The 27,845-nt window shown below is 41.8% G+C and overlaps 1 protein-coding gene and 2 long non-coding RNA genes across 7 annotated transcripts in view; 1 reads left to right on the plus strand and 2 right to left on the minus strand.

Annotated features, from left to right (window-relative positions):
• Nucleotides 1-1,184, minus strand: part of NDUFAF3 (NADH:ubiquinone oxidoreductase complex assembly factor 3) — an 80,049-nt gene extending 78,865 nt beyond the window's left edge. Inside the window, exon 1 of the mRNA XM_029601264.1 lies at nucleotides 1,080-1,184. The gene's annotated coding sequence lies outside the window, so the exon portion shown is untranslated. The remainder of the gene's footprint in view (nucleotides 1-1,079) is intronic.
• LOC115091205 lies at nucleotides 516-26,123 on the plus strand. 5 transcript variants are annotated; one of them, XR_003856640.1, is made up of 5 exons: nucleotides 516-621; nucleotides 2,818-2,879; nucleotides 14,259-14,349; nucleotides 16,436-17,474; nucleotides 24,793-26,123. It is a non-coding gene; the product is annotated as an uncharacterized LOC115091205 (long non-coding RNA). The 5 variants fall into 5 exon arrangements; XR_003856639.1 differs by having other exon boundaries at nucleotides 17,417-17,474; XR_003856642.1 differs by lacking the exon at nucleotides 516-621 and adding an exon at nucleotides 1,238-1,519 and having other exon boundaries at nucleotides 17,417-17,474.
• LOC115091206 lies at nucleotides 17,471-27,427 on the minus strand. The gene is made up of 3 exons (XR_003856644.1): nucleotides 27,118-27,427; nucleotides 26,577-26,826; nucleotides 17,471-17,745 (listed from the first exon to the last, which is right to left on the minus strand). It is a non-coding gene; the product is annotated as an uncharacterized LOC115091206 (long non-coding RNA).
• Nucleotides 27,428-27,845: the final 418 nt, after the last annotated feature.

Consider the following 27,845-nt stretch of genomic DNA (forward strand, 5'->3'; position numbering starts at 1 on the left):
TGTGTGTGTGTGTGAGGTTACACATGCAGGGTTTGTGAAGCCAGGGATAGGAGAGGTGTGTGAGGTTACACATGCAGGGTTTGTGAAGCCAGGGATAGGAGAGGTGTGTGTGTGTGTGTGTTTGTGTATGCATATGGGAGGAGGGGACAAAAGGAGAAGGAGCTTTCTGCCTAGGCTGATGTGGCAATCGCTGACTGCTGAGCCCTGACTTGGCACCTGATGCTGCTCAAAGAGAAACGGGTACATAGAGAGCAGTCTTCTTAACTGCCACTCCTAAGAAAAAATTCCCGTGTTAATAAAATAACATCTCAATCCATCCAGAACGATTTCAGGCCGGGTCTTGTGAAGACGCTTAAACAGAAGGCAAGAAAAGAGAGGCAGGACCCACACAGCCACTCATATCAAAAGTGAAAATGCCTTTGACTCCTCGGAAAGAGGAAGTTTGTAAATGAGATTAGTTTGATCTGTCTCTGATTGGAAGGCTGGTCTTTTTTTTTTTTCCATCCTCTCTGGGAGGGGAAGAGAGGTGGAGAGAGAGGGAGGTATTTGTGTCTGTGCTGTGCATTTAATAACTGGAGACTGGATTTCCCTGGGCAGGTAGAGCAGAGGACAGCAAGGCTGGTAAGTCACAGAGCATGTCTGTCTCCTAGCACTCAAACTGGACCTTGTGTTGTGGGAGAGCAGTTAATGCCCCGCACAGGAATCGGAAGCAAAACTCATTTCAACAGGGAGAAAAAACATAGGACATACTTATACATGACCTGAGAAATAGCAGGGAGCAGCACCGTTATCTTATTTGGGCAAGTTTAGTGAGCATTATTGAAAAATCCTCACATTGCATTTAATGACATAATTAAAGCTGGCTTTTGCAAACGTTAGAGAACTGTGACGGCATGATGAGGTGGGGTTTTTTTTGGGGGGTGGAGGTCCGATAATATGTAATATGTTCAAAGCAAGCTTTGAAATTCTGTGGCCCGATGAGCTTGAGAGACAGGAAGGGAGAAAAATAGCCCTGCTCTGTGGTTTCTGGCAGGAATGGAGAATGAGTGCAGTAAAACGCTTAGAAGTGGTGCTGGTACCTGAGAACTTCCCACTCTCTTGCCCTTGGCACTGGCGGACATCCTGCTTCTACCAGGACACAGGATCTTCCCTCCACTTAGTGCCTTGGAAGGAAAAGTACTGCCTGGCACACCTGCTGCTGGGATACTGAACATGCAACAGAGAGAGAAAAAAAAAAGAGGACAGAAGCTAGTTCTCAGCTCGATCGTCTGGCAAGGCCTCCCTTTCCAACTCGTTCACGTCAGAGTGAGGGGAGAGGAGAGTGATTGCCTGACCCGCGGCCTGTTATTAAGGGCTGCACGGCGCGTAGAGCAGGGAAGACCGAGGTTGGCATCGGGAGCCCTTTGTACGAGATCTGTAGGGCTGCCGTCCGTTGGGCTGATCGTTATCCGGCCGTGCACGTTGTGAAAAGGAAGTGCTTAGGAGAGCGCTGGCAGCTGCAGAGATCCGGTGACCACAGGTCGGGGGTAGTTAAAAAAAAAAGGGGAAAGCACGTGTGCGAGCCCTGATGGGGGAGGAGGCAGAGGATAATTAACGTGGCTGGTGAACAGAACTTAGGGAGACTTGGAAAAGGCATGAGCTTTGTTGGAGATTTACTGTAGAGACCATGCAGGAATAGCTCTGCAGCACAGTGCATGGGGGGGGGATTTAGACCTGCCCCTCTTTCAATAACTGCAGTTATGCACATTATTAGCCGAGAAACTGGTTGTCATGCAGGTGATAGCCTTTTTGATCTTCGGTTTTTTAAGCGTATCTTTCTTTTTTGTTGTTTTTTTTTGGCAGAAATTTTGAGTTTTCACTTCACCTGAAGTTGTCTCTCCTTTATAGATGGGGCCAATTTGGGTACCTCAGACCCACAATGCCCTCACACGCTGCCCTAAGAAAAACCCCAGATCCAAAATGATATCCAACACTGCCCAAAAATCCCGGGATGAGGCTCATTTGGGAGTCCCAGATCTTTAGTGACAGCACACTCTGCCCCAAGACCCCCAGATCATTGGCAACACCACACCTTCCTGCTTCACTATATACCAGACACTACATTTCAACAGAGTATTGATCAAGTTTTGTTAAATCACTGCTTTAAATATTTTGCTGAAAAAAAATACTGAACTCTTGAAATGAATTTTGAGATCCTGTCTTGGACCTGGAGAATCTCTCTGATTCTATAGGTGGTGACATTAGTCGCTGCACCAGCGTAAGAATTACCCGAAGGTGTGGTACTGCATCCTCCTTTCCTGTCCCCTTTTCTCAGGTACCCTTTGCCTACTCTTCTGTTCTGCCTGGCCTGGGTACTTGTGACCTGAACTGGCCATTGTCCGGGACGGGCTGTTGGGCTTGTTGGACCTCGCTCTGACCCAGCATGGAGTTTCTTTTGCTGTTTTATATAAGCCTCCCTGACCAGGCCATTTCTTCCATTAGGCAAAGAAGGTGGTCACCTAAAGCAGCAAAATCCTGCTAGTGCAAGGTCCAGAGAGGTGCAGTGACGGAGCCAGCTCTGCCAAAAAAAAGGCGTGTTGTGCTGGAGTCGCTGCAGCCATAGGAGGAAGTTGGGGAGTAGGGTGCATAACCAAAGGGTCACTTAGGGAACCAAATATTCTAGCACCGGCCCAGACCCTAAAACCTAAGAGGCTAGAATCTGAGCAAAAAAAAAAATAAGGCAAGCTGCAACAAAAGGTTTGACAAGAAAAAGCCACCTGGCTTGCCAGAGAAATATGAAAGCTGCAGGCTTTACAATACTCATTTTATGTTTTGCAGGTACAATATTCTAGGGCTTCAGCTCATCACTTCCCGCACAACAGGCCACACAATGGCACAAGGTAAGAATAAAAACATCCCTAAAAATCTGTTATCTGCTGGTATTACATTAGTAGGAGAAAAAAATATTAGCCCGCTGGTTTTTTAGGTAATTCATCCTAGGAAAGCACAAGAGCGAAGAAGGATGGTGTTTTTCCTACAGCTTGGTATGCATTCATTGTGCAGCTAGGAAATACGAGACACTTCTAGGACAATAGTACCAGGAGAACAGGGACCGACTTGCTAAAGCTCCCTGGACACAGATTGAAGGTTTCTGTAAAAATGCTGGCGAGGTCTGTGCTGAACAGGTGGCAGGTCACACAGTTTAATAATAGCAGAGTTCGGAGAGCGCCTGCATGATAGTTACTGCATGGGGTTTCAGCCTGTTTCTATCAGTAATAATCCAGATGGTGGCAGTGCTCTTACTGGATGATGTTTCATAAAATGTTTCACCTCTCCTCTTTGGGTTGCTCCCCTACAAAACATGGCTGCTGCCCAAAGAAGCTCCCAGTTATTGCCAGAGTACTGGATTTAATGTGATGAGCTTCGGGATCTGTATTTAGCTGCTCCAGTCAGGTATGGTGAAAAATTCTCCTGGATCTATGCGTACCCCTCTTGCGGTTTCATAAAATCCTCTGCTCTGCTCCTCCCTATGGCAAATAGGACTTCACTCGTCTTGGCTTCCCCTGCTAATTTGTATTCGAACAGGAGATAGTTTCCAAAGACAGTATCACTCAGTGCATTGATTCAGCCCCCATGCTGAACAAAGCACATGGAAGGAGGAGTAAAAAAAAGAGAGAGACTGATAAAATATTGCTAGGAATTAATCCTGGCCTTTTTTTTTTCCAGCTACAACAATAATATAATCCCAACCAAAGAGAATCATTAGAACCAAAAAAAAAAAAAAAGGCAAGATTTTAATTGGGTACCTCTGCAGGGTGCTTTGTGCCCAGAAAGAGAGGGGAAAGTGAGTGGATGGGAAATGCCTGTACTGGTCACTGGATTACATCCAAGCTCTCCTGCAGATTTCCAGGCATGGACTGGGATTGCGCAGTTTACCATGGCTCTGCCATGAGTCACTACAGGGAACAGGGACAGTCCCATGGAAGGGGTTCCCTGGTAAGTCACTGTAGGGAGCTCAATTCATTCTAGAAAAGATTAAAAAAAGTGTTTTCTGGAGGGCAAAGCCAATAATGAAATTTCCAATTTAGTGTGATTCTAATTGATAGATGCTGATCCAGTGATTTGTTTCAATTGCCCTTAAAGAGCTGGGAAGGAATTTTCTGCTAAGAAAAGATGGACTTTAGGTCCATGATATTTACCTTTTTTTTTTTCACTTCCCTATGAATCACCACAGGTAGATTTTTATTGGCCAAGGCCCAAACATGGGCTGATTGAACTCAAGAGACTAAAGTCTTTTCTCAACCAGATGTGAACCATGCACTGCTTACACTTCCTGCTGAGACGATTCTGCTCCCACATCCTTCTTAGAAGGGGGTTTGTTTCCGGGTGATGCCGAGACTGGGAAGAGCTGGGCGCTCACTCTCAACTGCCACCTCTCCCGCCTTCCCTACTTACCCGTGACTCCTGCTGTGAGACCTGGAATTATATTTCAGTGTGCCTAAACCTAGAAGAGGTCAAATTTCACTTATATTCACCTTCCTCCCACTATAAAGCCACATCCAGGTCAGGAGAGAGGCCTACTGTGTCCCGAGTCTACTCCTTCTGGCTAAATTTATTATTGGCAGTCACATGTGCCCGAGTACCTGCTCTGGAATCACTCATGCTCCGACTTATGCCCTTGGCTGTTTTTTTACATCTAAATCCATAACTGCTTCCCTCTTCCCACACACTCATTAAACTCACATGATTAAGGGACATTTTGCATATGTTTGCTTACCTTTCACAGAGCCACCACTTAATATTTTATAATACTGACATTTTTTCAGATTTTGTTCGTTTGTACAATGGAAAAGTAAAAACAAAAAAGGTGATACTTTTTTTTTTTTTATTGGACTAACTATAGTTCTTGACCAAACTTGCGAGGGTTATTACTCCCTTCCTCATGTCAGAATGGAATGAGCAAAGGCTGATATTGCCAAAAACAAAAGTGAATCACAAAAGGCATTCAAGACCGAGGAGGGGGAAGGTGCTGATGGGTGATCAGAAGGTGCCTGGCAGTATAATTTTATGGCTCATACTGGATTAGGAAACCTAGGGCTGAGATCTTCTGTGTTCCTTCCAAAGTGTCTGAGCATTTTAACTTCCAAAGTTTTGCATTCCTGGATTGCTTACACATTCCCTTTCATTGTTCTGGTTTGGGAAAGTGCTCCTCCAAGGAGGCTTTGGTTCGGTCATCTCTGTAGTCTTTGATTTTGTGCCTGTGCGAGTCTCACCTGGCCTGTCTTACCAGTGTCGCATGCTTCTTTACATTTTCTGCCTTGAATAATAGACACTACATTAAAGGAGGAGCATGACTAGGATCCCTTTATGCTGAAATTTCTCCCAAGTGGGTGGGGGGTGGGCCTTGATATGAGCTGGCAGATTTTGCAGCGTGATGCATTGCAGGGATCTGTGCCATTTTCTTTTTGCTGCGTTTGTTAGACCCTTTGCTTTTTATTCAGATTGGGAAGGCCAGAACCAGTGGAGCAGGAAATATTTCTTCCAGAAACTCATCCTCCAAGAGTAGTGGTTGTAGGTCTCTTCTGATTTTTTTTTGTAGCTCTAGGTTTATGTAACTATAAGGGGTACTTGTTCTGTCTTTTTTCCTTTTATTTATTTATTATTATTATTATTATTATTATTATTGGTACAGCAGTAGGTTGGTCCTGGGTGTTTTAAGGGAACAAGCAGTCTTCGGGAGGTTAGTTTGGGGTTGTAGCCTTTGTGTCTGAAGGATTCACTTAGAACTTTGAGGTGTTCATCCCTGTATTTTGTGTCAGCGCATATATTTACCAAAAAAAAAAATCATAAAAGGCATTCCAAGGTAGTGTCTGCTTTGGCTCATTCTATTCTGACCCCAGGAAAGGCGTATTTGCTGCCCAAATCTAGTCAAGAAATGCATTGTTAGTCGAATAAAAAGGCATCGCCTTATTCTTTTTCTTTTATTTCCATGCATTCAAATGGGCTAACACAGCAACCACAAGACTTCATGCAGTTGAAAGGAAACAAAAATAATCTGTCCCCTGCAGTACTGAAGGGAGAGGGTGCATGGGAAGGACTGTCTTTAAAGTGTTAGAACATTTTGGGACCTAACGTCATAGTGGCCCTATCGAGTCTATTTGCTGTTTTCCTACAGGGCATACATGAGCAGCAGGCAGAAGATGGGACAGGCTAGCCAGGGAGTATGTTGGGAAATCTCCAAGTCCAAACTAGACTGGAGTTGTGGTTTGCCAGTCTAGTTTTCAGGATATCCACCATGAATAGGCATGAGATACATTTGCATACATTAGAGGCCCAATATATGCAAATGAAGTCAATAGGATAGGTATGGGAACTGGAGACTTCTATGAGCCGTTCCAGTGTAGTAGGATAAGAACGTGGGAGTTTGAATAAACAAAGGGATGAAGTTAGGTGGTATAGCAAGCATCCACAGCATCACAAAATCTTGCTGTGTGGCAAGTTCCCCTGTCTTTTTCGGTGAAAAACAGTAAGCATCATTATTCAAATATTGCTGTACACAGAAATGCACAGTAGATTTCCAATATTCTCCTAGGATTTTTTATTTAATAAAGGAAAAATTAAGTTTCTCTCTTCCACAATACCATATACTAGAAAAATATTGCATCACACCCCAGGGTTTTCTATTCATTCCTTGCTGAAGTAATTGTGCTCTTTGTAACAATCTTTAGGCTCACTGGAAAATCATATAATTGATGTTCCAGTCTTGCTTCTTCAGCTCCCATTTCAAAGCACTGTGGGGAGTGTGTGTTGGGGGTGAGGGGGGAGGTTGGATGAGCACTGACAAACCAGGACTGTGTTCATGGAGTCACCCAGTAGCATACATTTGAAATTCAGATTATTAGCAGTTACCATACAGAAGAAAGCTTAGGGGTAGATTTTAAAAGGTGTGTGCGCGCAGGCTTCCTGGCTCGCACACATGAACGCACTGATTTTATAATGTTATAAAATCCCATGGCCGCACGCGCTGGATTTTATAATCTGCAGGTGGGCCCAATTTTGTAAGATTATGCGCAACGACGTAATTGGGCCTCCCAAAGTTCTCTGCCCATACTCCCCCCCCCCCCCCCCCAACCCTTTTGCCTACCTTTTTTTTTTGTTTTATTGCTTACTGCTCCATTGGAGCAGAAGCAACTTGTACGTGCCAGCTGACTGCTAATGCGCACTTCCCTGGGACAGCGGCTAATGGCTGCTGTCCCGGCCAGCCTCCATCCCGTTCCTCTCCTCCCAGGCCATGCCCCCCCCCGGCCTGCCCCCTTTTGAGAGCCTGGCAGTTTGACACATCTGTAGAGATAGGGACCACCCCTATCTCTACAGATGTGTCAAACAGCAGCTTGCATACTTCAGCATGTTTGGTGTTGGTCACAGCTTACTAAGACTCCAGCTTTCTCCAGGACCGATATGGCTACAAGAATTCTACACTTCTACCCTGTGATAAGAGTTTGGTGACACACCTGGAAGAAATCAGACTTCCCATCAGTCCTCTGATAATCTTGGAGGTGTGAGGAGCTCCATGTGGCAAGATAACATCTGTCCTGTAAAGCTGCAGTCTGAGTTTAGGAGGACATGTTTTTTTGTGTGGTACAAATTCTGTCGCTAGGTGTGATTAGCATTGCTCACCGGGTCCTTCAGTCTGAAAAATCATTGATTTCTTTGAAAAGATCATTTCTGCTGAGAATTGTGCTGGGAATTACTGAATGCCCAAGCTGCTACATCCAAGGTGACCATTTAGACACGTGGCTACATAATAGCCATTCCCTGATTGGTTGCTGCTATTTTTGCCAGAGAGGGGCAGCAGAATTTAAATGGATTTAAAAATGTATCTCTTGTTTCCCAGGATTTATTTTACAAAGAGTGCAAAGCTCCCAGAAGCAGATTCTGAATCTTAAAAGTATTCCTACTTCCAAAAATGTAAACTTCTTTTGAAATTGGACAAATTGTTAGAATTCCAGAATAATATGGAGCTGCTGGTATTTTCATACAGCCTGAGCTGGTTGCCCCTTAGCATTTCCTGTAGTGAAAGGGATAAAAGGACCAGTAAGAATAGTCATTTTTTCACAAGGTCTACAGGCAGAACCTGCTGAATGCATCTTGTATCTATCTATACGACAGTATCTTCCACTGTGTATCTTCCAGCTGAGGATTCACATCCAGTTCAGGTCCCTCCATTACTGAGGTGTGTACCCAGTGTCTCTTCCAGGTATATGCAGAGGTATCCATTCTGGTTCCTCTTCTCTGCTAAAATCTGTATTCATCATCCATTCCAGGAAGACAATTCTAGTCCTCCCACCTCATAAGGTCTATGCCTAATGTTCATCCAGATAGGCACCCAGATTATTCTGGTTTCTCCTCTGCTAAGGTGTGCATCCAGTGACCTGTGCAGGATAAGCAAAAAAAAAAAAATCCCAACATCTCCCATGGATGGGATTAGAGTACAGAATTTCAGGTGGAGTCAGAAATCTAACTCAGGTTTTTGTCACTAGGGCTACTTTTCATTCGTTTCAGGCAATGGGGATTTATTTATCTATCACTTTGTCTCAAGGCAATTTACATATAATGATAAAAAACAAAATTAAAAGTACCAATCATAGCATCAGCAATTTATGTTTAACAACTTATCCCTGCCTCAATACATCTATTCCTCTACCCCCTTTATATAAAGTCCTCATTTTCTCACAAAACCATTTCAAATACATCCTTCCCTGCCCACTGGTAAAATTTATCACAGCTCTCAACTTTTGCCAACCTAAAAAAATCAGCAGCTAGTGTATCAGTTCCTGATTCATCCTTTATATCGAGAATAATAATTCCCAAATAGCCAGGTTTTAATTCCTTTCCTAAAGGTTAGAGATTTCTCTGGTTGCTGTTGTAAATCATCAGGGAGACTCTTCCACAACTTGGGAGCAAACTAATAATTTGCCTGGACAATCATCAAATCCTGCTGTGATGATCTGAGCTAACAATTTGGACTATACTTGCATAATTTTTCCTGAGGATAATCTGGTGCCATTCCATGAAGAGCCTTAAACATTAAGGTACAAATCTTAACTAAAATCCTAGCTTGGACGGGAAGCCAAGCTAGGATTAATACCCGAAAAGCAGAATCCCTGGCCCTTAAACCCATCAAATCCTTGCCACTGTATTTTGAAGGCATCTTCAAGCTCTGCCACAAGCTCTGTAGCAAAGGGCTGGGCTTCCCCTGCAAGTCAAAAAGCCACAGAGAAACCCAGTTTCCTCTGTGCGCTACTTCAGCCTCTGTGCCTCACTTCCTCTGCTCGCTTTTAAATGTGTTGAGCTAGTCTAAGAGTCAAATCAGTTTTTTGTTAGAGCACATACATCTCACTGCACACTTCTGGTTAGAATAATCAAAGATAGCGCTCTAGAGTTTTAACAGAAAAAAAACAGGGAAACATAAGTAGCAAGGCATCCGATCTTGGTAAATTTGTAACAGAACATAATTTCTGGTTTTCAACATAACAACTTGGGTAAGTTTGGCCCTACACTCACAAACGTCTCTAAAATTGGTGTAAAGTGTTTAATTACTTTCACTGGGCATTCTTTAATTAAAACAACTGTCACTATGAAATCTGTACCATTTTTTCAGTTTATTGTTTTTCTGAAATCTCAGTGGCTGAGCAAGGGCATGAGTTTTCCCCCTATGATATAACAGTGTAATTATAGCCCAGGCTGAAGAAGATTTGGAAGGAAGAGGGGCGAGCTGGAGAATAATCTGTCCAGTTTGGGGTTTTCTTTTCAGTCTTTTGTGTTTTTAAAACTAGCAAATAACCAATTCATGTTAGCCACACATCAAAAGGGCAAGTTCTTTCCAGCTGTGGCTGTAGAGCCAGCTCTGCTGTGGGTGGGTTTTTTTTTTTTTGTTTGTTTTTTACAGAAAAGAGAATAACTTTTTTGAAATTTAATTTAAAAAAAATGTATATGCCATCAGTCCAGCAGCTCAAGGCAGCATACAGCGTATACCGTTCATACAATTTAAAAGCAGCAAGACCCATCAGAGCTGCAAAGTTCTGCAGCTAGACCAAATTTTTACACAGCATTTATACAGCGTTATTTGCAAAATAAAGCAGGAGTCTGATGCATTCAAAGATGGCTAGAAAGTATTTTCTCTTGCTTCTAGCTAAAGCCTGATTAAAAAAAAAAAAAAGCAAGCCAATCAAGGAGTAGCTAAACCCTAAGTCCCTTAACAAGCTGCTATTTGATCTTCACTATACACCCCTAAATAATGTAAACCTGCTTTAACAAAAAAAAAAAAAATTACACTGTAAACAGCTCTAGGCAGCTTGTGCTATCGCTCTTGGGTTCCTGCATCCCTTTTATTTTCTGACTTGATGAGGGCATGCAGCTGCAGTACAGGGTGGAGAGGAAGGAGAACAGATGGTGCTACACCTTTAAAATCACTTCAGACCCAATGATCTGGTTTTGCCGGAATCCTTGTAGGTTGCCAGACCTTTATGTGAACCATCTATTTATTTTATCTACTATATTGCCCGAGCAGGATATTCCGCGTTTTACAGACCACATAGGTCTGTCTTTTCTTCACATATTTCGGTGCACTTCAAAAATGAAGCGCAAAACCCCATCAAATAGCAGGGGGTGAAAATTCAAACCTGCAGTGTCTTCATTCATTCATTCAATTACAAAGAGACTGCATTCCACCCTCAGAAATAGGCTAAGGGGATCATTACAACTCTAAAACTGCACCTTTCTTTCAGAAACAAAGCAGTACACAATATCCTCTTCCTTCCACACTGGAAGCAAAGGCATTCACAGAGATAAAATTAGAACAGTCAGCAGGTATTATTTCTGCCGTGCAGTCACTTTACCCAGCTCTGCACTAAAGAAGATGCTAAACCACGTGGCATTTGTATTGCAGTCTTTTGGCTAAGATCCAAGGGTAGGATCTCAATTATGAACTGAAGATTGTCGTTTCTTGGCTTTTTGGTCAAGATCAAGGCCCTGTACAGCATGGAGCATTAAAGTCCTGTTAAGCAATCCCATTGGGGCGAACATTACATCCCAACCATTGCTAAAACAGGAGGATTACATTTTCTGCTAAAAGAAAAAAAAAAAAAAAAAGCAATCCTATGTATATATTTATTTATTTTATTTATTTAAAGGCTTTTATATACCGGAGTTCATGCACTTGTGCATACCACTTCGGTTTACACAGAACAAGGAACAGAAAATTACATCAAACAGATATACAATGAATACTGGCATCATGCATACCTGTGCTTTGTGTGGCTTACCATACGTGGTTCTTAACCAGTACAAGACAGCAGAAAAGGATAACATCAGGTCTACAATGAGATGGCAGAACCACAGCACTGCTAGTAAATCATAATTAAAGTGAATATACTCGTCTATTAACACACCTCGCATATGCCACCTGTAAATACCCCGTTCAATGTTATACGTTAAAGTTACTATTTGATTGTTATTGTATCTGGTTGTTAAAAATGTAAACTGGAGTGAAGGCCTTCACCAATACTTCGGTATATAAAAACCTATAAATAAATAAATATGACATTTAAAGGCGCCATGCGCTGGTGGCCATCGTTTAATTATTTTGCATTTTATTTCATTTACAGCCCAACTTGGCTCACTAGATGCATCTTGTTCTGTTTGGTTGCAATCAACTTTCTCAAGTTTGTTTTTTTTTCTTTTTTGAAAAACATTAACTGGGCCTTTCTTGCAGTTGCAAGGAATGGAAATGCTGCAATCAGCTTCTTGGTGGGTAATACAAGTGGGGGTAGATGGGACAAGAAGCATCACAAAAAAGGAGAAAATGACAGCAGACAAGAACCATGATTTTCTAGGGCCCATCTGGTCTGCCCAGATTACTGTATTTTATTTAAAATTTCTTAGATTCCGCAACTTCCAGAAAATGCTTTCTTAGTTGATCTTCGCTTCCCTGCAGCTAGAGATCTTCTGTGCTTATTCGTAAATTCTGTTACTATTTTTGCCTTCAGCACTTCTGCTGGAAGATTATACCATACCAGTGATAGATTTCTTTCCTTCTGCCACACTATCGGTGCTACCCACACCCCCTATAGATTTCTGACCCCAAATGATCTGCATTTCCTCCCCTAACTTCATTTGGTTGGTCTCCCCAATTCAAATTCAAGCAGAGCTTCGCTGCTATCATCACAAAGATGCAAGCAGGTCCTCAGTAATCCCACAGCGCCTTGCTCACAGGCTCAAAATTGTCCGTTCCCTCCCCCCCCCCCCCCCCCTTTCCAGGTTTCTGTTCAAAGGGCATTCCCTGCTTGCTTCCTTATGATAACAGTAGCACTGGCACCGGAGCTATAGCTCTAGGGTTGGGGGCAAATGGGAGCTAAGGAGGCCTAGAAGCATGCATGGGGAGAGAGGGAAGTGGCAGGATGGGATTGAAGGCCTGCAGGAGGGCAGCTGGTGAAGACGGGCAAACTTGCCCCCCCCCCCTAGGCACAGGCCTAATATGCCTGTATGTAAATCCAGGCCTGCACCACACATCTACCACCCTCTCCCTGAAGTAATATTTTCTGATATTACTTTTGAGTCTGATCACTTGGAGCCTCACTCTTGTTCTACAAAATCCTATCTGGTGGAAAAAGTTTGCTAGTTGTGTGTTATATTTAAATGCCACAAAGGTATAAATCTCTATTCTATCCCCCTCTTTCTTCTCTAGGATAGGGGTGGGGAATCTCCAGACTCCTAGGGCAGCAAATCAATCTAATTTTCAGGATATCCCTAATGAATACGCATGAGAGATTTGCATGCACACTGCCTCAGTTGTACAGAAATCTCTCTCATGCATATACATTAGAGAGATCCTGAAACCCAGATCAGTTTGTGGCCCTGGAGGGCCAGAGGTTGACTACCTCTCTAAGGCTGTTGGAGCAGATTGTGCACCATTATGGTAGCCTCTTTCTGGATTGCCTCCATTCAGCCTATATCTTTTGGCAGCGTGGCCTCCACACAATACTCCAAATGAGGTCTCACCTTTTCCTACTGGTTATGTCTCTCCCTAAGCCACCTGGACTCCTTCTGGCCCCTGCCTGTTGGATTCAAAAGGAATGATTAGGACAGCCAGCCCAACAGAATCAAATGCAAATAAACACTGCATATTAATTGATCTCTGCTTTACATCCTTCATGACTAAATCTGAGTCTCTTAAATGGAGATATCTCTGGTGAGATAATGCCACAGGTGAGGAGCAGGCAGTGACTAATACTGGATTAAACATTTGTCTTTGTTCATTGCCCCTCATTGGTGTTGAATTTCTTGATTTTTATGGCTCTTTTGTCTAGTGTGTTAAACTACCTTGCAGAGCCCCTCTGGGAAGTGCCCAGACTGGGCAGCAGGATCCACACAAAGGTTAAATCATCTGCTGCTGCTTTAAAAACGTACAGGTGATTGCTTTGTTCTCCGGGTTTGTATTGTTCTGTGTGTGGGTTGAAATGGTTCGTTCCTTCCTTGGCTCAAACAGGTGTTTCTGCAGGTTTAACCGTGCTGAATCCTGCTGGGAGATCTGCCAGGTTGGCAAGATTATAGGCTATTCTCCCATCCCTTCCCCCGCCTCCCGAAGCTGCAGTATTCCTACATCAGGTTTCAAGAGTGCAGACTGGAGCAGCGGAGCCCTGAGCTCCTTCACTTCTCTCTACAGCTAGTGGGGCTGGGAGTGGCTAACACAGGGACACCGGGAGCTTCCCCCATAACCACTGCTTCTACTCCATTCCCTACAAGGATTCCCGCTGAAAGGGGCCAAGGTTGGAGTTCCCTATAAACTGCATCCTTTTACCATTCCCTGCGATAAGAGATGGGATTCTTACATCATCGTTTACAGCAACTTCTGCCAGAAGAGGCAGGGTAGGAGGAGGTTGATGGGAACTTTCCTACAACCAGCACTGAAGCATCATTCCTAGTAGTGGTAGGTTTTATACTTCGATCAAGAACATATTCTCCAACATGTTGCATACCATGACCAGGTCGCTGGTAGTGTTTGGGGAGGGATTAGTGTCAGTGGCAGGCATTTAAGGATATGACCTCTCGCTGCTAACTCTGTTAAGGGTTAAAGTACTTTGGCGGGGCCGTGTGGGGGGAAACCTGTGCGGTACCTGTTCCAGAGGTAAATGGAAGACTTCAACTTTCAAAGTTGTGGATTCAGCACTTTTGAGCATTAGCAGGTATGTAAGAAAATAACTCTGGTTCTTTTTGTTTAGCGCTCCTGCCTTTCACTGTTGGAAATTAGTGAGGTACAATTAGGATCTAACCGGAGCTCTTGCTTCCACTGCTTCCGTTTCTGCAACAGAGGTGAGTGTTACTCATATTTGTCCTACATCCTAGAAGCTGCTCTGTGGATCTGTGCACCCCCCATGTTACTACCTGTCAGAGAAAGGGACAAGAAGAGTTCAGATCTCCTCTCTCAAAGCCGTAAGAATGCAGGACTTCCAGCTCTTTGCTCTTCAGAGGCCTTTTCATTCCTTTTCACCATCCTCCATGCATGGAACAATAGCACTTTTTTTTTGGGGGGGGGGGGGGGGGTTAGGGATTTACAGGGAGTTTATACTGCAGAATCCAGAAAAATGGCTCCCTTTTCCCTCAACACCTCTCCTATCAATCTGTCAATGAAACCCCAAATAACCTGCAGAACTCAGGATGCATTTCCAGGTGAAGACTGTGTTGCAAAACCCAGGTAGCCTTCTAGTTTTGAATAGCAGGCTTGTTCCTCCTACTCCTAACCTGCACAGAACCGCCTCTCCTCCAAGACACGGAACAGCACAAGAGCGGACAACGGAATCCCAAAAGCAGCTGTTTTCAGAACATTGCAGCTGCTGTTGGATTCTGTTAACTGTTCTCCTGCTTAGGCATCCACTTTCTCCACCCCAAGTCAGGACAGGCTCGGACTGATTAAGGACTTGCACCCATTCCTAAGGATAACATATCCATGATGGAAAGCATGCCGATTGCTACTCCTCTACCTCCAAACAAGGCAAACGCAGCCATCAGTTACAGCATCAAGGACTCAGAGATTCAGAAGACCTGGATCCTTCCAAACCCAGACTGTGGCTGTAAATCAGCTGTGCTTCTGATATTATCTAGTAGCATTTATTTGTTACATCCTGCTGCCATTTTCTGGCTAAATCATCTCTAGGCCATGCCTTTCACCTGCATCCAAATCCCTCTTTCCAAGGAGCACCTGAATCTCAGCAGACCTCTTCCCTGTAATTACATTAAGGCTGTCGCCTGCACTATAATCAAACCATTCAGTGGTCTGTATCACACCTCAGATGCACAAGAATCCATTCCCTCACCTGCCCTGGACTCATATTTCCTAATTATCCCAAGTGTCACGTTAAAAGTCTCCTTCTGATGTTAGTATACTGGAAGAGTTTAAAAAGTGATGACTGTACAATTTTAGAATAACTCATTTCTTTAAGGCATGCTGTAGGTACTTAAGTACAATGCTGTCTTACCAAAAAAAAGTTAAGAGACTCTTATTAAAACTTTGTGTGTGTGGCAGCGGGGGGGGGGGGGGGGGGGGGTTCCCAATAATTGTGTCATTTTTCAATGAAAACATCCCTTTATTTTTAATAGGGAAGAGTGTCACCGATTTTGCACTGGAGCATAACTGACCCAGAACTGTAATAAATCTGCACCGAACTCAGTTTTCAGCTTTGCTTTACCAATATAGAAATTCTAAAAGTTTAGGAGCGACAACAGTCTCTTCCTCTCTCTATGTGTCTTGCTGAAAGTTTCCTCGGAGATATCAAGCATGTATTGTCTAGATAGCTGTTCACATTTCCTGAAGAAAACCAGCAGAGGTCTACAGCAGCCTGCTACTATCTCCAGTATGAATGCTAAGATACTGCAGAGGGTAGGGTTGGACCATCATCTTCTGAGGCAGTGGGATACAATTTGGAAAGGTGGGACAGGGAGGGCGTGAGCAGTTGGCAAACTATGATATAAGCTTTTGGCTTTTTATGCCATAGTAAGTTTTGACCCTTAATTGTACTTTGGGGTGTAGTGTAGGTCTCAGACTAGTGTTCACTGGACAGTTGTACTTTGCAGTAGTGGGTTAGTGAAATGGGTAATTTAGAGCTGACCAGTTTTGCAGAGGGGATACCCTGCGCTGAACAGACACCAGGACAGGTATATGATTTTTACTGGAATACTGGAGACTGAGTCTGCCACATTTGAAAGAGCAGTGGTAAAGAAGAAAAAAATTAACAGATTATCCCACCTCAATAACATGAAAACCAAATTCTCCTTATACCTTGTATTCTTACAGAACCCCACTGATAAATACAAACAGCAAGCATTGTAGGGTTAACATAAATCTTTAAAGGGCTGCAGTTCTAGAAACAAAACCATGCATGCAATTTTTTTTTTTTTTTAGAAACTTTTTGGATGTGTGTTTGAAGCAGAGTTATGGTCTTTTGCAAGTGTTCTTTGTTTGGAAGATTGAGGATGCATCGCTTCATATCATTCGTCGTTTGATTCCTCTTGGCACTTTTGCTGGGTGTGCCCTTTGGCTTATTTGCGGAACAGCACAGATTATTGCACCGCTTGCTGAGAGAGGAGCGAAGCCCATTGGAGAGAACCTGCCCTGGAATGACACGATCACTCCCGTTGAGCAGGAAGCAGTGACGCCATCGGGAATATCGTGTCTGTCCAAAGCTCTCTCGTCACCTCCTGTAGTGCACAGCCAGCAGACACAAGGATACAAGAATAAGAAGCAACATGACTTCTCTCTCCCTAGTTTTCATGTGGTAGCAGTTTGAAAGTTTAGGTTTGCTAGTTTATGCCTATGCTCCCAGTTCCATGTAACCCTGTTCTTTGTAATGCTCATTGCAACTATTATGTTTCACTGTAAACCGATAAGATATGTAGTCTGACACATGAATGTCGGTATATAAAAATCCAAAATAAATAAAATAAATAAATAAATTACCAATATGCTATTTCCCTCCTGGATACAGTAAATACAATTGAAACTCACTAACCCGTTGGAAGTGAAACTATTTCACAATAACAACCACCACACATGTTAACAGTAAGCTATATTTATCCATGAAAAGAGGCTTCAAGACATTATTAAAAGAAAATAGTCTATAGGCAGGGTATATTTGGCATGGATTTTCTGGAGAAGACCCCATTCAAACCATGAGAGGAGTAGGGTGAAGGAGGAAGGTATGGCGCTGATGAGGTTAAATGATTTTCAAAGCCAGAACCTCTTTGGTGCAGAACATCTTTCCTGTCCAGATCCTCCGGGGCAATAAGAATAATACAGCAGACCTTGCCACTCTCTGAGATGCTTGCATGTAATTGTTAATTAGTTTAATCTGCTTTTCTCTTCTTGTTAATGAATTGTTCTCAGGTTGGAGATCCTGGACAGCATGTGTGGGATGAAGGCAGAAGGATAAAGATGGCCTGAGGTATACAGAGGACTGGCCTTCCACTGCAGACAGTCAGTAGTTGGTCTGGCGTGAGCATTCAATCTCAGATCACCTCTTGCCTGTGCGCGGTGCTGAGTGTGCTTTCTGACCTGAATTTCATAACTACAGTAGATTGAAGAGTGCCCAGTGTTGTTGAAAGTACTACACTTGCTGGTAGCTATGATGAATTTCCATGGTCAAATGTAGTCTGGATACATATCCTGTCTTCAGAACTCCCTGTACAGAAATGCTTTAAAGAAATGGTTCTCACCTGAAGGGAAAGAGAGAGAGGTTATTTCAGGCTATGAAGGCAGCATATATCTGATAGTGGCTGAGTGAAAAAGAGGACAGACTGATCTAATTTAGAAATGTAAAAGGGCAAGAATTATTTATAGCTTCTATATGGTCCCTACCCAGAACAAGCAATGCAACATTTCCCTTCTTCCCTGCGTGGTTTTATTTTTACCTAATTTGTCAACCCTTTTCCTACCACTGCCTTCCCTCTATTCCAAGCATACTTACATCTGTTAATGTACCCAGGACTGTCCCCGAGCTAAACAGTGCCCTGTCTGGGGGCGGAGGCGGTTTTCTCATAAGAACATAAGAAATTGTCATACTGGGTCAGACCAAGGGTCCATCAAGCCCAGCATCCTGTTTCCAACAGTGGCCAATCCAGGCTACAAGTACCTGGCAAGTAGCCATGCATTAAATAGATCCCATGCTACTGATGCCAGTAATAGCAGTGGCTATTCTCTAAGTCAACTTGATTAATAGCAGGTAATGGACTTCTCCAAGAACTTATCCAAACCTTTTTAAAACCCAGCTACACTAACCACTAACCACATCCTCTGGCAACAAATTCCAGAGTTTAATTGTGCGTTGAATTTTCTCTGATTCATTTTAAATGTGCTACAAACTAACTTCATAGTGTGCCCCCTAGTCCTTCTATTATCCGAAAGAGTAAATAACCGATTCACGTTTACCCATTCTAGACCGCTCATGATTTTAAACACCTCCATCATATCCCCCCTCAGCCGTCTCGTCTCTAAGCTGAACAGCCCTAACCTCTTTAGTCTTTCCTCATAGGGGAGATGTTCCATCCCCTTTATCATTTTGGTCATCCTTCTCTGTACCTTCTCCATCGCATCTATATCTTTTTTTGAGATGCGGCGACCAGAATTGTACACAGTATTCAAGGTGTGGTCTCACCATGGAGTGATACAGAGGCATTATGACTGTTTTATTCACCATTCCCTTCCTAATAATTCCTAACATTGTTTGCTTTTTTGTCTGCAGCAGCAAACTGCGCCGACGATTTCAATGTATTATCCACTACGATGCCTAGATCTTTCCTGGGTGGTAGCACCTAATATGGAACCTAATATCGTGTAACTACAGCATGGGTTGTTTTTCCCTATGTGCATCACCTTGCACTTATCCACATTAAATTTCATCTGCCATTTGGATGCCCAATTTTCCAGTTTCACAAGGTCTACCTGCAATTTATCACAATCTGCTTGTGATTTAACTACTCTGAATAATTTTGTATCATCTGCAAATTTGATGACCTCACTCATCTTATTCCTTGCCAGATCATTTATAAATACATTGAAAAGCAAGAATCCCAGTACAGATCACTGAGGCACTCCACTGCCCACCCCCTCCACTGAGAAAATTGTCCATTTACTCCTACTCTCTATTTCCCAACTTTTAACCAGTTTTTAATCCACGAAAGATCACCACCACCTAACCCATGACTTTTTACTTTTCTTAAAAGCCTCTCATGAGGAACTTTTGTCAAATGCTTTCTGAAAATCCAAATACACTACATCTACCGGTTCACCTTTATCCACATCTTTGTTAACACCTTCGAAAAACTGAAGCAAATTTGTGAGGCAAGACTTGTCTTGGGTAAAGGCATGCTGACTTTGTTCCATTAAACCATGTCTTTCTATATGTTCTGTGATTTTGATCTTTATAACATTTTCCACTATTTTTCCTAGCACTGAAGTCAGGCTAACTGGTCTGTAGTTTCCCGGATCGCCCCGGAGCCCTTTTTAAATATTAGGGTTACATTAGCCACCCTCCAGTCTTCAGGTACAATGGATGATTTTAATGATAGGTTACAAATTTTAACTAATACATCTGAAATTTCATTTTTTAGTTCCTTCAGAACCCTGGGGTGTATACCATCTAGTCCAGGTGATTTACTACTCCTCAGTTTGTCAATCAAGCCTACCACATCTTCTAGGTTCACCGTGATTTGGTTCAGTCCATCTGAATCATTACCCATGAAAACCTTCTCTGGAACGGGTATCTCCCCAACATCCTCTTCAGTAAACACCGAAGCAAAGAAATCATTTAATCTTTCCGCGATGGCCTTATCTTCTCTAAGTGCCCCTTTAACCCCTTGATCATCTAACGATCCAAATGACTCCTTCGCAGGCTGTTTTGGATATATTTTAAAAAATTTTTACTGTGAGTTTTTGCCTCCACAACTAACTTCTTTTCAAATTCTCTCAGCCTGTCTTATCAATGTCTTACATTTAACTTGCCAACGCTTATGCATTATCCTATTTTCTTCTGTTGGATCTTTCTTCCAATTTTTGAATGAAGATCTTTTGGCTAAAATAGCCTCTTTTACCTCACCTTTTAATCATGCCAGTAATTGTTTTGCTTTCCTTCCACCTTTTCTAATGTGTGGAATACATCTGGACTGTACTTCTAGGATGGGTTTTTTTTTAAAACAATGTCCATGCCTCTTGCACACTTTTTACCTTTGTAGCTGCTCCTTTCAGTTTTTTTCTAACTATTTTTCTCATTTTATCAAAGTTTCCCTTTTGAAAGTTTAGATTTGCTTATTGTCCCCCTTCCAGTCATTAATTCAAATTTGATCATATTATGATCCCTATTGCCAAGCAGCCCCCACAACCATTACCTCTCTCACCAAATCCTGTGCTCCACTGAGAATTAAATCTAAAATTGCACCCTCTCTCGTCTGTTCCTGAACCAATTGCTCCATAAAACTGTCATTTATTCCATCCAGGAAATTTATCTCTCTAGCATGTCCCGATGATACATTTACCCAGTCAATATTGGGGTAATTGAAATCTGCCACACAAAATCAATATCAATGGAGTCAAATAGTTACCCAAGTGGCGAGATAAACAATTAAATGAATGGGAACTATAATCCAATTATAATTATAGCCTAAATGCAGGTGTCAGCAAGCCTGATGTTATGTTTCTACCGAAATCAACTGGTCTTCGCGATCATTCACCTTCACAATTTTTTAATGCACTATTAAATTTTTTTAGAATTTTTCAAAAAATATTTTTATAAAACTTGTTATAGACCATAGTCCAGAGAATGTATTCCAAAATCAAACTTTGAAAAGCATTGAATAGCGCTATTACTACACTACCAATTTAGTTAGCTTCCCTAATTTCTCTTAGCATTTCACTGTCCGTCTCACCATCTTGGCCAGGTGAACGGTAGTATACTCTTGTCACTACACTGTTTCCCAACACACAAGAGATTTCTACCCATAAAGATTCAATTGTGCATTTAGTCTTATGCAGGATCTTTATCCTGTTGGACTCTATGCCCTTCTGGAGATAAAATGCCAACCCGCCTCCCAGATGCTCCTGTCCATTTGAGATATAATTTGTACTCCGGTATAGCACTGTCCCATTGGTTATCCTCCTTCCACCAAGTGTCTAAGATGCCAATTAAGTCTATGTCATCATTCACTGCTATACATTCTAATTCTCCCATCTTACTTCTTAGACTTCTGGCACTACAATTAGTTGTCCTAACTGACTCACTGTTGTTCTGATTAACAATTGATGGTACCCAATCAAACCAAATCACACTACCTTAACACCTTTCCAAGGTGAGTAACTGAACCTTTCAACCTTTTTACTTAGGTATACACTGCTCCTAGCTTATTACTAGCTTCTGGCTAGTTTGTTTTTTTTTCTAAATACAAACTGACGTGCCCTCCCCCCTGGGAGGCACGCGGAGTAGAGACTCTCCCATGAGAGCTGCGAGCCCGCGTTCCCTCATGCGCGGCAGGCTGCGCCACGCAGCATCCCGTGAAAAAACCAAACGGCACAAGAGAGCAAAGAAAAAAATCACCCGTTTTCTCCGCCCCCCGCTGAGGAGAGAACGAACGGTGCCGCCGAGCACTGCCCTCACAAGAAACTGCAATTTAAAACTAACAGGTCTTCTTTTTTTTTTTTTTTTTTTTTTTACCTGGGCGCTCTCCGAGGTACCTGTGACCTGCTCCGAAGAGGGCGAGTGAGCCGAGCTCCCCGGTATCACCCTAGCCAGGCGTGGTTGATGGGCCTAAAACCTCTCCAACTCCGGCGGCCTCAGCACCAGGGGGAGGGGGGGGGGGGGGGAAATAGTCCTTTCAAGACCTCACTACTCCCTGGGAGGCAGTGAAGCGTCTAGTCAGAAAACAAATTTGACACAATCTTCTTCTTTTTTTTTTTTTTTTTTTTTTAAATCTCTTAAAAGGCCAGTTCTAAGACAAAAAGATTCCAGACTAAACCCAACTAAATAAAATTCCTAACTACTCTGACAAGAAAACCAACTATCACAGACTGCAGGATTTTGCACCTCCACCATCTGCTGGAGACAGAGAGATACTGACGAACTGCAGGTGGCACTTCAAGGTATAGGGCAGAGTCAGTCAAAGCTTTCTCTGTCTCCATCTGCTGGAGGGGAGGCATAACCCAGGGTCTGGACTGATCCAGGTACGTACAGGGAACTTCTATTAGCTGCCTTACTGACTATTTAAAACAAAAACACACTAAATAATATACCCCAATAATTTACTTCTCCCCAATGCTTTTAAAAAGTTTCCCAAGCAGAACTTACTAATTCTTTTCAGCCACCAGCAAGGTGATCCTCTCCTCTCAGTACTCCCACTAGATTGTAGGTTACTGAGCCCTTCCCTTGCAATATATGTTGTGCTTCTAAGGCAAATTAGTACAAAACAATCCCTGTAGAGATTTACATTACAGTTAGTTGTCCTGGGTGACTCACTGCTGTTCTGATTAACAAATGATGGTACCTAATCAAATCAAACACACAACCTTAACACTTCAGTTAGCTTATTTAGGTATACACTGCTCCTAGCTTATTTCTAGCTTTTTTGTTTTTAATATAAAACACACTAACTTCTGTTTGTGCTTTAAATAGTCAGTAAGGCAGCTAACAAAGACACTAAATAATATACTCAATAGTTTACTTCTCCCCAATGCTTTTAAAACGTTTCCCAAGCAAAACTTACTGATTTCTTTCAGCCATCAGCAAGGTGATCTTCTCCTACTGGTTTTTATAGATTAGGCCAGAACTCTTGATTTCTAGGGTGAACACTTTGCTTTAAAAATCTTTTTGGACCTGGGTTCAATTCTCTGGTTATGTTTTCCGCATCCAGGCTGGATGGGGCTAGGGATGCTGAGGAGGCAGTGGGCAAGGGAAAGAATCCCAGTCACTGGATTGAAGGCCCATGATTATGAAAGGATCCTTGTGCATGGCCCCTGGCCAAGGAATGTCATTATGGTGACTGAGCTTAGTGAGTTGGAAGGGGGATATCCCTAAATCATTAGAAATGAAGGCTCATAGTGCTGGATCCTAGCCCCGATTCTAATTGAGCTTGGAAGCCTTAAAAAAAAAAATCTTCATTGGGCCTTGTTCAAAAAGGACTTTTTTCCTAGTCTGTACTTATAAACAGAAGAGGGGCTATGCTGGGTTAGAGCAATTATCCATTGAGCCCAGCATCTTCCTTCCAGCAGTCGTCAGTCCTAAGATGAGTCCATTCCATGTTACTTACTCCCAAAAGTAAGAGGTATGAACCAAAATGTTTTGTTAACGGTCATTATCTGCAAACTGTAATACAAGAACATTACTGCAGCCAAAACTGGCCAAAATGGACATCAAGAAATGCAAGGACATTTTTCCATTTCTTGAATTAACAAATTTTTCAAAAATAAGCTCTGATAAACAAGGGACAATTTTTGTCTCAGCTTAATTTCCTAGAAACTTATGGATAAAATGCAATAAATACTGTTTTGTGTACATTTCTGTCCATGTGTGTACTTTGGAGATCTTGAAAACCTGATTAATCTTAGCCTTTGAAGGACTGAAGTTAGGTACCCTGTTCTTACCTCTGTTCACATACAAGATGCAAGGATTTTCAATTTCCAATTTCTGGGTTGTATATTCTTCTAAGCAAAAAGCTAAAAGCTGCTGGTCCAATGGATTTCACTAGATAGCTGAATTACTCTTGCAGTTTCCTCTTTTCTGGGAGTCTTATCCTTTTACAGTTTGTGTTGGGATCCTAGAATCATGCACTCCCTGCACCCTTACTATTCAAGCGATACCTATGTCAGGGCTTTCCAAACTGATCCTGGTGACCCCACAGTCAGTCAGTTTTCCGAGATATCCTCAATGTGCAGATACTGGAGATCTGGTATATGATCCTTTAGCTCCCATATATTCATTGTAGATATCCTGAAACCCCAATTGGCTGTGGGGTCATCAGGACAGGTTTGGGAAGTCCTTGCCTTACATATTTGAGGGAAAGAGGAGTGCAGTGAAAAATGGTACTGTATCAAAGAAACTGACTCTGCCAGAGTCAATATAAGCACTTCCTTAACGAGGCAGGTGGGTTTCCAAGTCGTTTTACAACATGTGAAGGAGACTGAGGACTAACTCGAGTACAAGTGGTGATGATTATTCATCTGAATAATAGCTCATGTGTGTCCTGGGATTTTACTGTGCTGCATAATTGTTTTTAGCCTTGTTTTATTGCAATAAACCCTGCACTTTTAAAACAAAGACTTATGACTATGGTATTGTAAGAAAAGGCAGCACACAGCCAAATGATGGAAGTTATAAATTGGGTATCCAGGTCTCATAACTCTGCATCTTAACTACTGTTTGACTTTGCCACTCTTCTAAGGCTCAATATATTATAGTGACATATAAAATAATTATTCAAAAATTCTTTATTTAGTACAAAATATCAATTTATAAAAATCCTATTTCTTTCATCAGATACACATAGAATTAGCTCAGGAAAAATATATACCCCACATTATATATAAAATAAACATTCATACACCTATTCACAGATCAATAATAGGAGAGGTGGAGACATTAATAAAACTTTATTATGGGCAGAACAACTATGGATATTTTTTCTAAAAACTTTGGCACCAGTAGGTTTAAATGAGAGAGTTGATTGGGTGGCGTGTTTTTGAATTGGCGTCATTTGATTGGCTCTTTTGCCCTTTAAAACTAGCTTGGGAAGGTTGCATAGAAGTTTGATTTGAACAGCTGGAAGGTTTGACGTAACATACGTGCAAAAGACGCAGGTTTATCTCATGCGTTTGGGGTGAGTTTCAACTTTTCCCTCAATGGTTTATGAAGTACATTGTGCGATTTGGTGATCTGTGTAGTATATTAATTTTGTGGGTTAAAATTTAACTTTTTCAGAATTGAAATATGTGAAAATTGAAGGACAGCATCTCCTCCGTGTATGTATCTGAAATCTCAGGATCGGGATTCGAGGTTTGCGGTTATATATAGATAATGTTTTGTTTCTTGGAGAAATAAGTTTATTGAAAAATTGTTTGAATGTGAATTATATTTTGTAGACAGGATACACATGTATGATCTATAATTAGAAGAATTGCAGGCTTTGAAGAAGAAACGGCATGGAAATGCCTTATTTAAACACTCAGGAACACTAATTGTGTGAACTGGATGTATACTCTCCTGAAGAAGCCTTCATAGCAAAACATGTTGGGATTGTTGTAGAAAAACAAAGGATATCTGAAAAAGAAGTGTTGTAATTCTTTTTTTTTTTTTAATTGTGTGAATGAATGTATGAATGTTTATTTTATGTATAATGTGGGGTATATATTGTTCCTGAGCTAATTCTATGTGTATCTGATGAAAGAAATGGGATTTTTATAAATTGATATTTTGTACTAAATTTTTTAATAATGTTATGTCACTATAATATATCGATTCTTTAGCAGTGTGAGATATGTAAAGTTGCCACTAATTTTTGTAGTACTCTTCTAAGGCTGACATTCTCAATCTCTCACCCTTCCGATAGTCTGCCAGATCTGTATTTAGCGAGCACACGTTGATTGGAAAGGTTTTGGTTTTAATTTTTCCCTTTTGTTCTTTGCTTTTGCACATTTTGGCAAGCCCCATGCTTTGACATTGAAAAAAGAAATGAGAAATCAAGGTCTGCTGTACAGTTGGCAATACTCCTGGCTTGACTGGCTCCAGTGCCAAAAAAAGACCCTCAGCTCCAGCCTACTCTGAAACTGTTCCAAACTACTACAACAACTCTGGAACCACAGAGGAAAAAAATGTAAACTAGTATAATATTGTAATAAGCTTAACAGTTTCTAACTTATTGAATAATAAAGATGATATTTTTCTAGCCCTATTCATTATGCCATAGTTGCTGATTTATTATATATACAAATAAAACAAGCTGGGTTTAATAAAAAGCTTTTATGTTTCTTTTTAATTTAAATTAATAATTTTTGGAATATTTCGCTTTTAAACTATTTACTAGCACAGAAACTACATCTGTATGATATTAATTGCATATTAAAACATAAAACATTTCCTAAACAAAATATTTCCATTTTTTTTCCCTTAAATTGCTTTTTTCATAACTCCTTGTTCATTACTTACGCAAGGACAGATTATGGTTTATCAGAATGATTTTCTCTCTCAAGTTAGAATGAGGTATCATTGTTTTATTCCTGTGAAATGAATTACATAGTGCATTTGTTACTTTCAGTATTGTAAGGTAGCAGAGAGTAGAGAAGCTCCAGAACCTCAGCTCCAGCGCTGGAGTATAGCTAGAAAGAAAACATGACAAGCATCAGATTTTAGATCTGGCCCTAAGCCGATCCTTGGCCATTCCTAGTCTGTTAGTGTATTCCTCTGAATTTCAATGGCGACGCAGATGTTTCACAAAATTTTCACATGAAAAACCCACTGGCTACCAGCAGGGTATTATTTACAGAAGGCAGCCTCTCTCATCATATCACTAACCTTTTGCATGCTGTAAATGACTTATTGGTTTAAAATCAGTCCAGTACTTCATCTGATTTTCTTCATCTCTTCAGGTGGTATTTCTACTACAGGTTCAGAGAAGTGGCTCAAACCCCCCCCCCCCCCCCAAAAAGAAAAAACTCTTGAGTCTTGGCCACTAGAGACAAACACTTAACTAATGAGTGTGTCCTCAAAAATCACTGGTAAAATTCCTTAGGATTTCCATTTGAGATGCCAAAAATCCCTCGATCTGTATGCCAATGGTTAAGAATCATCGGTTACACAAAAGATTCATATCACCCTACAGTTACCCACACAGAAAAGATAATTAACATAAATAAATATTTATGCTCTACATATTCATGTAATATAATTTACTCACTGAAGAGTATGTGAACAGGAATGCTATACTGGCACAATTGGACAGAAGTTAAAATAAACCTTCATAGACGTGATAACAGCACCGAACAAGGCAACACTCCTGAGAGGCAACATTTTTCTAGGCCAGGCTACTACAGTAATGACCTTATGATTAGGATACTAAAAAGGAATTTCAAAACTATCCAGAAACATAAGTTATTTGAAATTCAAAATGTTTCCCTTTTGCTCATTTTGCACTACTCCCAAATTTGTGCAAGACCAGTACTAAGCTGGGTAGCCCAGCATGCCTCGTACCCCCCCCCATCCTCCTCCTTTTTTCTCTTCCGCTGGCACAAAGCACTTGGAGGTGCGGAAGGGGCGGGGACAGTTGGGGGCTGGCTGACCGGCCAATCGGAGTGGGCAGGGAGAGGCACTGGGCGATGCAGGCAGAGTCTTTATTTAAGGCGCTGCTATAAAAGCTACGGGTGTTTTTTTCCTTCCCCCAATTTAACTGAGCTTCCATTGTAGGCCGGGGAGGAGGAAGAGGGTGACTGTTGCAATTTGGCGGGACCCTCCTTATAGACGGGCGAGTCGCCTGGGATATCGGCAGGTGGGCATAGGAGTTAAAGGCACAGGCCTTGTGCTACCTCAGATCGTGAGGTGCCGAACTAGGCGGACGGCCTTGCGATGCTGCAGGTCAAGATGCCAAAATTGGGCTAGTAGTCCTTGTGGATTGACTAAACAACCCTGACAACAAATCTGATCATAAGGACTATTGCACTGGACTAGAATGGGGAGGATCATTAATAAAAGATTCATAACTGTCATGTAATGGTTAGAGGATACGTATTTAGTTGGTAGGATACAAAATTGTATGAATTCACTTAGGAACATTTATATATTAAACTG

The sequence above is a fragment of the Rhinatrema bivittatum genome, chromosome 4 (assembly GCF_901001135.1).
Source record: "Rhinatrema bivittatum chromosome 4, aRhiBiv1.1, whole genome shotgun sequence".
Taxonomy (NCBI): Eukaryota; Metazoa; Chordata; class Amphibia; order Gymnophiona; family Rhinatrematidae; genus Rhinatrema; species Rhinatrema bivittatum.